The 10964-nt window shown below is 42.1% G+C and overlaps 1 protein-coding gene across 1 annotated transcript in view; it reads right to left on the reverse strand.

Moving 5' to 3' along the window:
* The window catches only part of otud7a (OTU deubiquitinase 7A), a 37908-nt gene extending 27207 nt beyond the window's left edge, over nt 1–10701 (reverse strand). Inside the window, exon 1 of the mRNA XM_015964446.3 lies at nt 10562–10701. The gene's annotated coding sequence lies outside the window, so the exon portion shown is untranslated. The remainder of the gene's footprint in view (nt 1–10561) is intronic.
* Nucleotides 10702–10964: the final 263 nt, after the last annotated feature.

Genomic DNA, 10964 nt, shown 5'->3' on the forward strand with positions numbered 1-10964 from the left:
TTACATCCCTATTACTATTATCTATCCATCCATTTTCTGAACCCACTTGTCCACATAGGGTGGGGGGTGGGGGGGGGGGGGGGGTACCCCGAGAGAACCCATGCATGCACAGGTAGAACATGCAAACTCCATGCAAGAAGATCCCAAGCCGGGAAGCGAACCCAGGACTTTCTTGCTGCAAGGCAACAGCTCTAACCACTGTGCCACTGGTGCATTATTATTATTATTATTATTATTATTATTATTATTGTTATTGTTATTATTATTACATTCATTTCACATGATCAGAAACATATCACAACTTATGCCTGCTTTAATTTCTTTAAATAAGAGGAAATAAATCCTATAAACCCAACAGTCTGTCTTCCATATATATATGGAAGACAGACTGAGTTTGTACCAATTCAATTCATCGTATTGTATACTTAGCTCACAAGTATAGAGAAACAAAAAAGAAGAAGCAAAAACATTTGTGATAAACAGTAACAGAGCAGTAATTACCCAGGGCTGATGGTTTAACTGGGACTCTAGTAACTCTAACATGAGTGTGTTGTTGTTAAGTGAGTCACTTTTTATCTCTAACTAGGTGGGAATTCACGAGTAGACCGCAAACATCGCATCAGGTCGTTTTTGATTCAGCCGTTTTAATAAAACATTAAAATCTGTAAATCAGTCATTTATATTGACTTCATACTATCTGAGACATAAAAAGGAAGCTCAGATTGCTGAACAGCTGTTCTGTGCAAGGATAAATGAAAACACACAGCAGAAATGTTTAGAGTAAATACAGCTGAAGTGCACTTCCTGCTTTAGCTGCTCTGTGTGATCGGCTCTGGCGTCCTGCAGCCTTTCCAGGCTAATATGTTTCTCTACTGAACCCTAAATGTTGGACATCACAACGCAACATCAACAGTCTTTTATCTAGTTGAAAAGAACTTTCAGGTCATTCAAAAATCACAAATGCCTCTAAAAAAACTATAGACCAGCTAATTAATGAAAAGGAAAATCATAATCATGTTGGTCAATACTTAAATCGTGATACCGCATTAAGATGGGAAACACTATCCAGAGTTCACGTTTCAAAGATGTGGAACACTCGTTTAATAAATACATTTGCCGTGGTCGCTAGTAGAATGCCTTGTAAGTTGTACTCGGGGGGGAGCTCAGATGCAGGAAGTACAACACAACTGGAGGAGAAGGTAGCTTCAGACGGCAGGATTTGGAGTCTTATTTCCTGATATCTGGACATTGTGCCTCTGATTGGCTAACAGCAAAGCGACTCTACCAGTGACTCCATTTTGCTCTGCAGCGTTGGCGTTTGATCCCCACAAATAACACAAGCCTGGGGGAGTTCAGCTGTGTGGTGGAGCTGCTAACGCTAACATTTCTGCAGGCTTTTGAAATCCTAGCATTTCACCGTCTATTTTTTATCAGGAGTGAATGCAGGACATCGGTGTAGGAGACTATTTTCATGTTCAGCCTGCATGAAAATCTCAAGAGTGACCGATTATAAATATATCAGAAATAATTTCAAAAAACGCTTTCAGTGATACACACCTTTAAAGGGCTCATTTACTTGTTATTTTTCAATCAAATTTGCAGTTGTTTATAGTATAAATGAATACAAAGTAGTTTTCTGAGGAAACAAAGCTCTTGCGTTCCTGATTCAGAGGGTAGAAGTTTATCGAAGAACTAGGGCGGGGGTCGGCACCCCGCGGCTCTGGAGCCGCATGCGGCTCTTCCATCCATCTGATGCGGCTCTCTGTGCTTGTAAAATAATGAATGGATATTTAAATAAAATGCTTTATATTTTACTGCAAAAATTTTACATCTGTATGCCAATTCTAAATGTAAAGATTGTCTGCGTAAACCTGAACAGCTCCAACCCGGTCTTACTGTGAGACCGGGTTGACGCGTCACGCTTGTGCGTAATCATAGGCGCTTTCTGAGCTGACGAGGATGTGAGATTCTGGGCTTCTCCTCAGACGGCTCCTGGATGTGTCGCCACATTGGAGACAGGAACAAGTGCTATTCAGCCAAAGTTTCATAATCAGGGAACACTTTCTAAGTGACAAGTCTCGCTTCAGTCGGAGGAATCTTCCTGCATGCGCTCTGGTTCTGCGACGCGCTCCAAGCCCCTCTCCACATCTTCAGCTCGCTGTGTACCTTATGTAGTACACGCTGACAGTGAGCTGTGCTGAGCAGTGTCCAGCTCAGATGTTCAGATGGGAATCATTTCTTGAGTGATTTAGCTACATCTGCGATGTGCGAAACGAATAAAATGTCAGTTCGTCTGCATGCGTCGGGGTAATTCTTTCTATTCTTTCTCCGTCAAAATAAACGGTCAAATACAGGAACTATCCGGTCAACACAAGCCCTGCTTTTAATTGTTCTGTTTTCTTGTTAAAATTGTTGCAAAGAGATATAGTTTAACTTGATTAACACCAGAGCCAGGCGCACTGCACCGTTATCTCCGTCACTGTAAACGAGGTAAAAACAAATTGATCGGATCCTTTTCTGACCTTCCCCACCTACAAAGTTCAATTACAACAATCAAACGTGGCAGAGCCTGGATTTGTATTCTGAACCGTCTAAACATGTTTTAAAAAGAAACGTATGACAAAAGTGGCACCTGCTCAGTAAAACCACCAACAGGGTGAATAATATCAAAATATTGTAGGCAGAGACGGGCTACAACTTCTGGATCCACTATATATAAATCGTTTTATTGATTATCGTCTTATGAAAGATAACTTTGACGTAGGGCTGGGCGATATGGCAAAAATAGAATATCACGATTTTTCCAATATTTTATCACGATTTCGATTTTATCACGATTTTTTATCCATGGATAGCATAACTTCAATTGCGTATTAAAGAAGAGAAACATTGAATAAATAAACATTTATTCATATTAGGGATAATCAGCACAGTGCTAACACACTTATATTTTAAACTCACACCAGAGATGATAAAAGCCCTGAGAGAAACAATTACAAAAATCTGTTTTTCTCGTTTTTCAAGTAACTTAACATAAATTAAAATCGTAAACATATTTAAAGTGCAAACATGTCAATTGCAAACGTATTGTGCAAACATTAACTTGTTCAAAATACTATGTAGCTCCCATTTGCTCATTTAGTGGATAGTTAAGCTCAAATACGGCTCTGATGTGCGGCTGGACCAGAGATCGCTTGTGGTAGCAAATAACTGCGCATTCTGAATATTTTCTGCAACAAGTCTCTAAATAAAGTAAAACTTTCCAGTGCAGAGTGGAGACAACCCATAGAAGCACTGATTTGATCTCATTTCAGAGAAAAATAGAACAGGTTAGATGCACCTAATAAATAAAATTACTAACAAACTCAGGAATGTTTCTTTGCTTCACTGTTCTGGTGCTGAAAATATCACTAATGTGGATCAAAGGAGATACACAGATGAATGCACCTCTTATTATTTGGAAACTACGTTTACTGCAGCTGGCAGAGGCAGAGATTGTTTCTATTGATACACGAATTTACAGAATCATTTTAAATTGTAATAGGGGAAGACTGCAGGAGGGAGCGGTAAAATACAGGGGGTCCCCACCAAAAACAAGAAACTACGTGTGTGATGAAACCCGCTGGTTTTCCATCAGGCAGTCATGGGGCAGCTCCAACGACCCAGTGACCGAGCTCAGTCCTGTACCGACACCGGCTCGGCAGAGGGTGAACGAGCCGAGGCGATGTTGTGCTCTGCTTAAGAAGAGGTGTTATTTTCCTGCTTCAGAAGAAGCGTCCAACGTGTTTTTACGCTTTCTCCGAGACATGTCACGTCGCTGAGATGTTAGCGCCGCGCGCTAAGGAAACCCTGCGTTCCTCTTCGGAACGAAAACCTCGTTGTCGCTCAACCGCGGCGAAGCCGTTTGTTCACACACAGGTGAAAACAAGCGGGGCACTAATATATTACTATGACTCACTCTGATTGGTTAAGGGTCAAACAAAGGCGTGTCATTCGCCTGAGGTAAGTTCCCTTTTCATTCAGAGGCAGAAATTCAACAGCAGAGATGTGAATCGTGATAAAAAGGTGTCTCAAAAATGACAGACCGTCAGATGTGTAGATCGTAAAACGGTCTAAAATCGTCATATCGCCCAGCCCTACTTTGACGTACACGAGCGACCGGTACTGGCTGCTGTCAGCTGTTGTGATTGGTTAAAGAAGCTCTGCTGTCTGAGGGTAGACCCCGCCCACAACGCCGCGGCTGCTTTGGCTCCCAGTGTTTTCTTTACTGTGGGAAATGGGTAATAATGGCTCCTTGATGGGAACAGGTTGCCAACCCCTGGACTAGGGGGTTGGAGGGGGCAGAAAAAGACAGGACTCCCAAGTCTTACTGATCAATAATCAAAATGTGAAAACGTCTCGCCTCTGACTAACAGTAATGCAACTGTCAAATGGCACAAGCCCAAACATCTTATACCATGTTGTAACGATGCTAATAAATAGCTACCACTAGCTAATATGGCGTCTGCCCTCTTCTGGTTGCTAAATCTGTACAGCCTTCTGTGGTCGCAAGCCAAGGAGGGCGGGTCCAGAAATGCTAATTTACCCTGTGACATAGCAGAGCTATTTTCTTTCTGCTGCTAATGCAGGCGATAGGGGTTGAAGAGCATTTTAACGTTCAGCATGCACATGCAACTCAGAGTGACCTATCGTATTTCAAAAAGAGCAAGCGTTACACAGTTTCTCAGCGAATGAGAGCTCTAAGGGAACTGCAGGCTCAGATTTCTGTCATAAACAAAAGTAATGGCTAATTTTTTGATACGTGTCAAACTCCTCCAGTGTGTTTTGCCCTCATTCTGCCATCTCTGACTTTTTAAAAATATTCTTTAAGATGCACAAGAGTTTAACCTTAGTTTAGACAAAAAGCATCTCACTAGGAAGTCATTTCAAAATAAGAGCCTACAAAGGGACAAAATCATTCAATTATAATAATTTATATAAAAAAACATCAACCAGTGATAACTAAAGTTATTCAACTATTATGGTTCAGTACCATAGGAGCTGCTGACACTGTTTAAATTATATGCTCCTTTAAACTTCCATTCCTCTATTATGCGACCTCCCTTCCCTCACATTTACTGCCTTTGTTTACATTTTGCACATTTTATAGCAACTGTTATTATTCCCCCACCTATGAAAAACAGCTTTTATTGCACTTTAAGTTATAAGGAATTTCCTTTTCCTGCTTCAATAAAACAAACATTTGTTTGAGAAAATGAATCTTTTTTTTTCAAAGACAAGCAAACATAAAAATATGCTGAATTAAAACTATAAGACGAGTAACGAGAGCGCTGTTTTAAAGTATTCTGACAAAGAAAGACTTCTGAAGATTCTGCAGATCCAGATCATGTCCTCAGCCGCGTCACACGCAAGATACTTTCTGCTGGAAATTTGTTTCCACAGCTGTGTTTTAATGATGCAAAAAACTGTGTTTTGTTTAAGGTACAATGGGAATGAAGGATAGGGCTGCTTGTAACATGAAGGTCAGCAGAAAACGGTAAAAAGCAGCAAACACACTTGTCACAAACACACCACAGCATCTCCTGCTTCAGAAACACTCACACACCGTTAACCTGCTCAGTCACATCCGGCTGCCTTTCTGTAGATGGAAATAATTCATTATCAGGGAAATTTGTAATTAATGGCTGAAATAAATTACATTCTGCACTGCTTTTAGTTAGAGATCCGATGACTTATAAAGTAAAGATTACTAAACATTTTCTTTCTTTTTTACTTACAGAACAAATGTAATTAGGTTGCTTACGATGCAATAAACAAACTAATAAACACCACCACAGCGTTTTCTATGTCAGCATTGTGCCTGGCTTACCTTTGTTATGAATCTACTATCAACAACATTTAATTTGAATGAAAGCATAACGAAATGACATCACGCCGGGCAGCGAATGGAGAGATCGTTTTCAGACAAAAAGAAATGTGACCTATTTTTCTGAATGAACAGAAACGACAGACCTCGTAGTGCTGCGTGAATCTAAATTGAGTTACCAAAGGATGTCTCGGGCAGCAGGGATCTGTTTGATTTATAAACCTTCACTGATTGGTGCCAGAGGAGGGGACGGCGGTGCCCTCTGAGCACGGAGAGGTGAATGTTCCAGTGGTGGATGTCTCCATGGAGCCACTTAACTCTCAGAGTCAGCACCAGACAATCAGCTTCACACACACATGCACGCACACACATGCACGCACACACATGCACGCACACACACACATGCACGCACACACACACATGCGCGCGCACACACACACACACACACACACACACACACACACACACACACACACACACATACACGCATGTGCGCACGCATGCACACACACAGCAGTAACTCAGGAGGTAGAATGGGTTGTCCAGTAATCGGAAGGTCGCAGGTTCGATCGCAGTTACGGACAGAGATCTCTGCTGTTGTGTCCTTGGGCAAGACACTTAACCCACCTTGCCCACTGGTGGTGGTCAGAGTGACCGGTGGCGCCTGTGTTGTGCAGCCTCACCTCTGTCAGTGTGCCTCAGGGCAGCTGTGGCTACATTGTAGCTCATCACCATCAGTGTGTGAAAGGATGAATGATACATTGTAGTGTATCACTAGAGTCCCCTGACTCTGAAAGGCGCTATATTTTCCATTTACACACACTAAAATATAATTGCTAAAGGAAATATTACATTTGAAAAACCTGTTTTAAATAAAACTTAGAGTGAATAAAAATGATCTTGTAAAACATATTCTGTATCTTTTTTGTCATCTTTTTTATACTTAATTTATCATTTTTTTGTTTATATAAAGAGCCTCGTGATTTTTATCTTGAGAGGCGCTATTTAAAAGATTGTTTCTTTCTTTCTTTCTTTCTTTCTTTCTTTCTAAAAGAAAGTTTTGGTTTTAGAACTTAGACTCGACTTAGACAAAGTATGATTTTAATTCTTCAGATTGAAACCAAACTCATGCTTAACCATTTGGGAAATACCTTATAGGGAGAACATATTAATTGTTGTATATGGCTCTTTGGAAAGCCTCAGTTTGGAAAAACACAGAGTAAAGCTGACTAGTTTGATATGCTAATGGCTAGTCTGTGTGTGGCCAACAACAAAGATGATTACTGCATAAAACAACTGCACACGTTTTCATACGCATCTTCATTCATATTTTTGCTCCCTTTGTATGTTTTTATCTTATTTTATCGTATGCCCATCAAAATTGTTCTTTTAATAGTGCTGTTTGAATTGTTTATGCGTAAGTGAATGTGTGTGTGTGTGTGTGTGTGTGTGTGTGTGTGTGTGTGTGTTTGTGTGTGTGTGTGTGTGTGTGTGTGTGTGTGTGTGTGTGTGTGTGTGTGTGTGTGTGTGTGTGTGTGTGTGTGTGTGAGTGTGAGTGACTGGTTGTATTGTAAAGCACCTTGGGGGGTTGTAGAACCTAGAAGGCACCTTATAAATAGAGGCCATTTTACCATTTGTTGACACTGTAACCAGAAATGGAAAATGGCTTGTTTTGGTGTAGAGCATCAAAGGCGCTTCACAACACAATCACTCATTCACCCTTTCACACAATCACATTCACACCCAGGTGGTGATGAGCTACGATGTAGCCACAGCTGCACTGGGGCGCGCTGACAGAAGCGAGGCAGCTGAAAACTGGCGCCACCGGTCCCTCCAGCCACCACCAGCAGACAACTCCAGTTAAGTGTCTTGCTCAAGGACAAAGTGACTGCAACAGACTGAGTGGGACTCAGTCCCACAACCCGCCGGTTACGATATGGGCACTTAACACCTCTGCCACCGTCGCCTGTAACTGTTGAACCATGACACCAGTGCATGATGGGAAACAGGAAGAAGGATAGCTAAAGAGTAAATTGTAGGCTTGTTTAAGCAATGTCTTTTTAATGCCATGGACTTTTCTACCTCCCTTACATTATTGTGGTGTGGGAGCACCCTCGGTTTTGTTGTACCTTAGGGTATAATTACAATAAATGCATATTCATCTAATTGGTCACTAAAGTGGACAGGTACTCAAAATTGATATTTATTTATTTTTGCTATTAAGCACAGCTGTTGAAGACTTTATTGCACGTGAGCCCCTCCATTTGGACTTCAGTAAGTCAAGCCAACATATTTCATGTTCAGAATGCACGCTGTCCACTGAGGTGGACATGTAATAAACTGTGTGTAAATGAAATGTTACAAAAAATATGTAAATATGAAATTTGTTTCATTCACACATAAAGATTAATGAAAAAGATTGTTTAAAAAATCATGGTTGAAGATTTCATAATTCATGCATCAAAGGGTTACGTTACAACCGTAATAACCATGTAATACTAATTTGACAGCAGTGTACAGATTTATAAAAGAGCACTTGTATGAACTGCTGTGAAATTTTGAAGATGAGAGCTGTTTATGACCACAGACGTCGACTTTGTAGCTGGCAAGCTACAGTGACTAGCTTTTAGCCTGTCAGTCTGATCAGGGCTAAACTCTGTTTCTTCAAACTGAGGTCATTCAAAGAGCCATGGTCACCAGGTTGACTGCTCATACGTTCCCCAGTGGCCTATCCTTCTAATTAGTTTGTTTTATTTTCTTATAACGTGTGAATTTTAATCAGGCACAGGGGCAACAATGCTGTCACTTTCACTGTTTGCTGCAAAAAGTGACTAACTGTATACAGCAGCCACAGAACAGCTCAGGTTGGACAACATGCCACATATAAAGTATTCATGTCACCAATTGTGTGTACTAAATTTATCACAATTGATTGAATTTCACAATTTTTCAACTAAACCTGCAGCTGGCTGTTGTTAAAGCAAAGTCAGGAAAAACACATGCAACCAGTACCTGCATCAAGTACAGGTGGGAAACCAGACGTAGACCTGTACTAGACGTCCTGTTTCCTGCACACAAGATGTTCCCAACCGGTGTTTTTTTAGGGTTTTGAAGGGAGATATTAACACAGCATGGTGGTGCAGTGGTTAATGCTGTTGTTTCCCATCACGAACGTCCTGTGGTTGCGTAGGCCCGTGCACAGCTCACATCTAAGACAGACACTTTCCACCACATCCAGCTGGTCTACAAGAACCCGACCCCCCTCTTTGACCTCCAGCCGACCCCCCTCAGCCTGCAGACACAACACTTGACACGGCCTTTCTTACCTGTAGACACGTCTGAAGAACAGGTCCCACTCAAGAGCCGAGCAGTGATTGGACCATGATTGCAGTGGCCACTTGACTCAGACATGTCCACCGTGGACGAAACTTTGACAGAATTGCGGAAGCTCAAACGAGTGATTTTTAAATGCATATTAAAAACTGGGTGTAAAATGTGTCCAAATGTAGATAAACAATACAAGCTGTGCTGCGCAGGATGAGGGGCGGCTCTCTGGTTCGGGTTGTTGATGTAGTTAGTGGGCAACAGGCACAGATGTTTGCAAAGGGCTGTCATTTTGTATCCATCAGAGAACGGTGTGATGAAGCAGCACTGCCTCAGCAACATGAAAGCCCAAGTTGAACAACAACAGTCGCCTCTGCTTTGTTTTTCTGCCGCTAAATGCCAGAGACAAGAACAGAATTCACTGTGGTAACTGATCAGGTGCCAAGCACTGTCTCCCCCGTGTCCTGCTGCTGCACTGTGGACTTGGATGGCCTGGCATGGTCTGGCCTGGCCCTATTTCTGCAGCCCAGTCCCAACTATCTGAGACACCTCTAAATCACACACGCCTCCCGTCCGGCTGCTCGCCCCACAAATCTGACTAAAGCTGGAGGAAAGTTGACACGCTGACGTTGACCTGATCGTCATCTGCTCAATGAGAGAATAACTCAAAAATAAGCTGTTAGTAATGGTTTTATTATGCAGGGAACACGAGTAAGGCTTTAAAAATACCACAGCAATGAATCACTGGCCTCCCTATCTTAACAGGCAGACATGGGGAGTTTATTGTGAACAACAATAACTAGGCAGAGAGGGCTTTGCACATTTGTTAGGCCTTCTGTTTGGTTTTGATATGCACACAAAAGTAGGACTGCTGTGATTTACTTGATGAGACATCTGACTGTTGTATATTTAATCACCAGCAACACGTAAAGGCCCAAATCACACCGAGATGGGTTTTATTTGAATTCAGAGACAAAAAAATAAATAAAATCATTTAAATGGGGGTGAATTTAGAGGGTGTGATACTATCACTAAATGTAACCAGCTGTCTTATGTGGGCTATATGGTTCTATAGATAACCAGGCTCTGTGACTAAGCATCTACAGCGTTTTACTCCAGCTCACCGGGGAAAACGTCTCATCCCGAGCCGTCGAGGAGACCCGGGGCCTCGGTGAGTTTGCCTACGACCTAAAATATAGGTAATCGTACGGAAGCTGAAGTTGAATGCACACCGAGGCACGTACATGCATCACGGCAGGTGCACTTTTCTGCAGAGCAGCCTTTTGTGTTCACAAGCAAACGAGCCACGCATCGTTCAGACAGGAAATAAGGAGACATGACAGGATGGACCCGGTCGGCTCGGCTTCTTACCGTGGTGGCTTCAGTCATCGCTCCCCATCATTACGTTTTCATCCCGACCTCTGACGAACCGTTTATTCCTACCAGGCTGCCTCTCTCCCTCCCTCTCATGTCATGTTTCTCCGCTGCAGCAGAACGACGCCACGCCTCCTCCACAAGCGTCCTGACGTCAGGGCCGTAGGCACCTCCTGCGTTGAGCCGCCAGAGGGCGCTATTTGTGAGAAAGAAGCTCATGGAGAACAGACTAGAGGTGTTCAAACGAAATTATAAGATTGAATCGTTAAGATTAACTGTAAATGCAGTTTAAGTAACTTTTTTGTTCAAAGTTTCACCACAAGATGGCACTGTGATTTTGTGATTGCCCTAGTAAGTTTATTTAACATGTTTATTGAAAGTATTATTTTTCATGTTTTTC

The sequence above is a fragment of the Nothobranchius furzeri genome, chromosome 4 (assembly GCF_043380555.1).
Source record: "Nothobranchius furzeri strain GRZ-AD chromosome 4, NfurGRZ-RIMD1, whole genome shotgun sequence".
Lineage (NCBI taxonomy): Eukaryota > Metazoa > Chordata > Actinopteri > Cyprinodontiformes > Nothobranchiidae > Nothobranchius > Nothobranchius furzeri.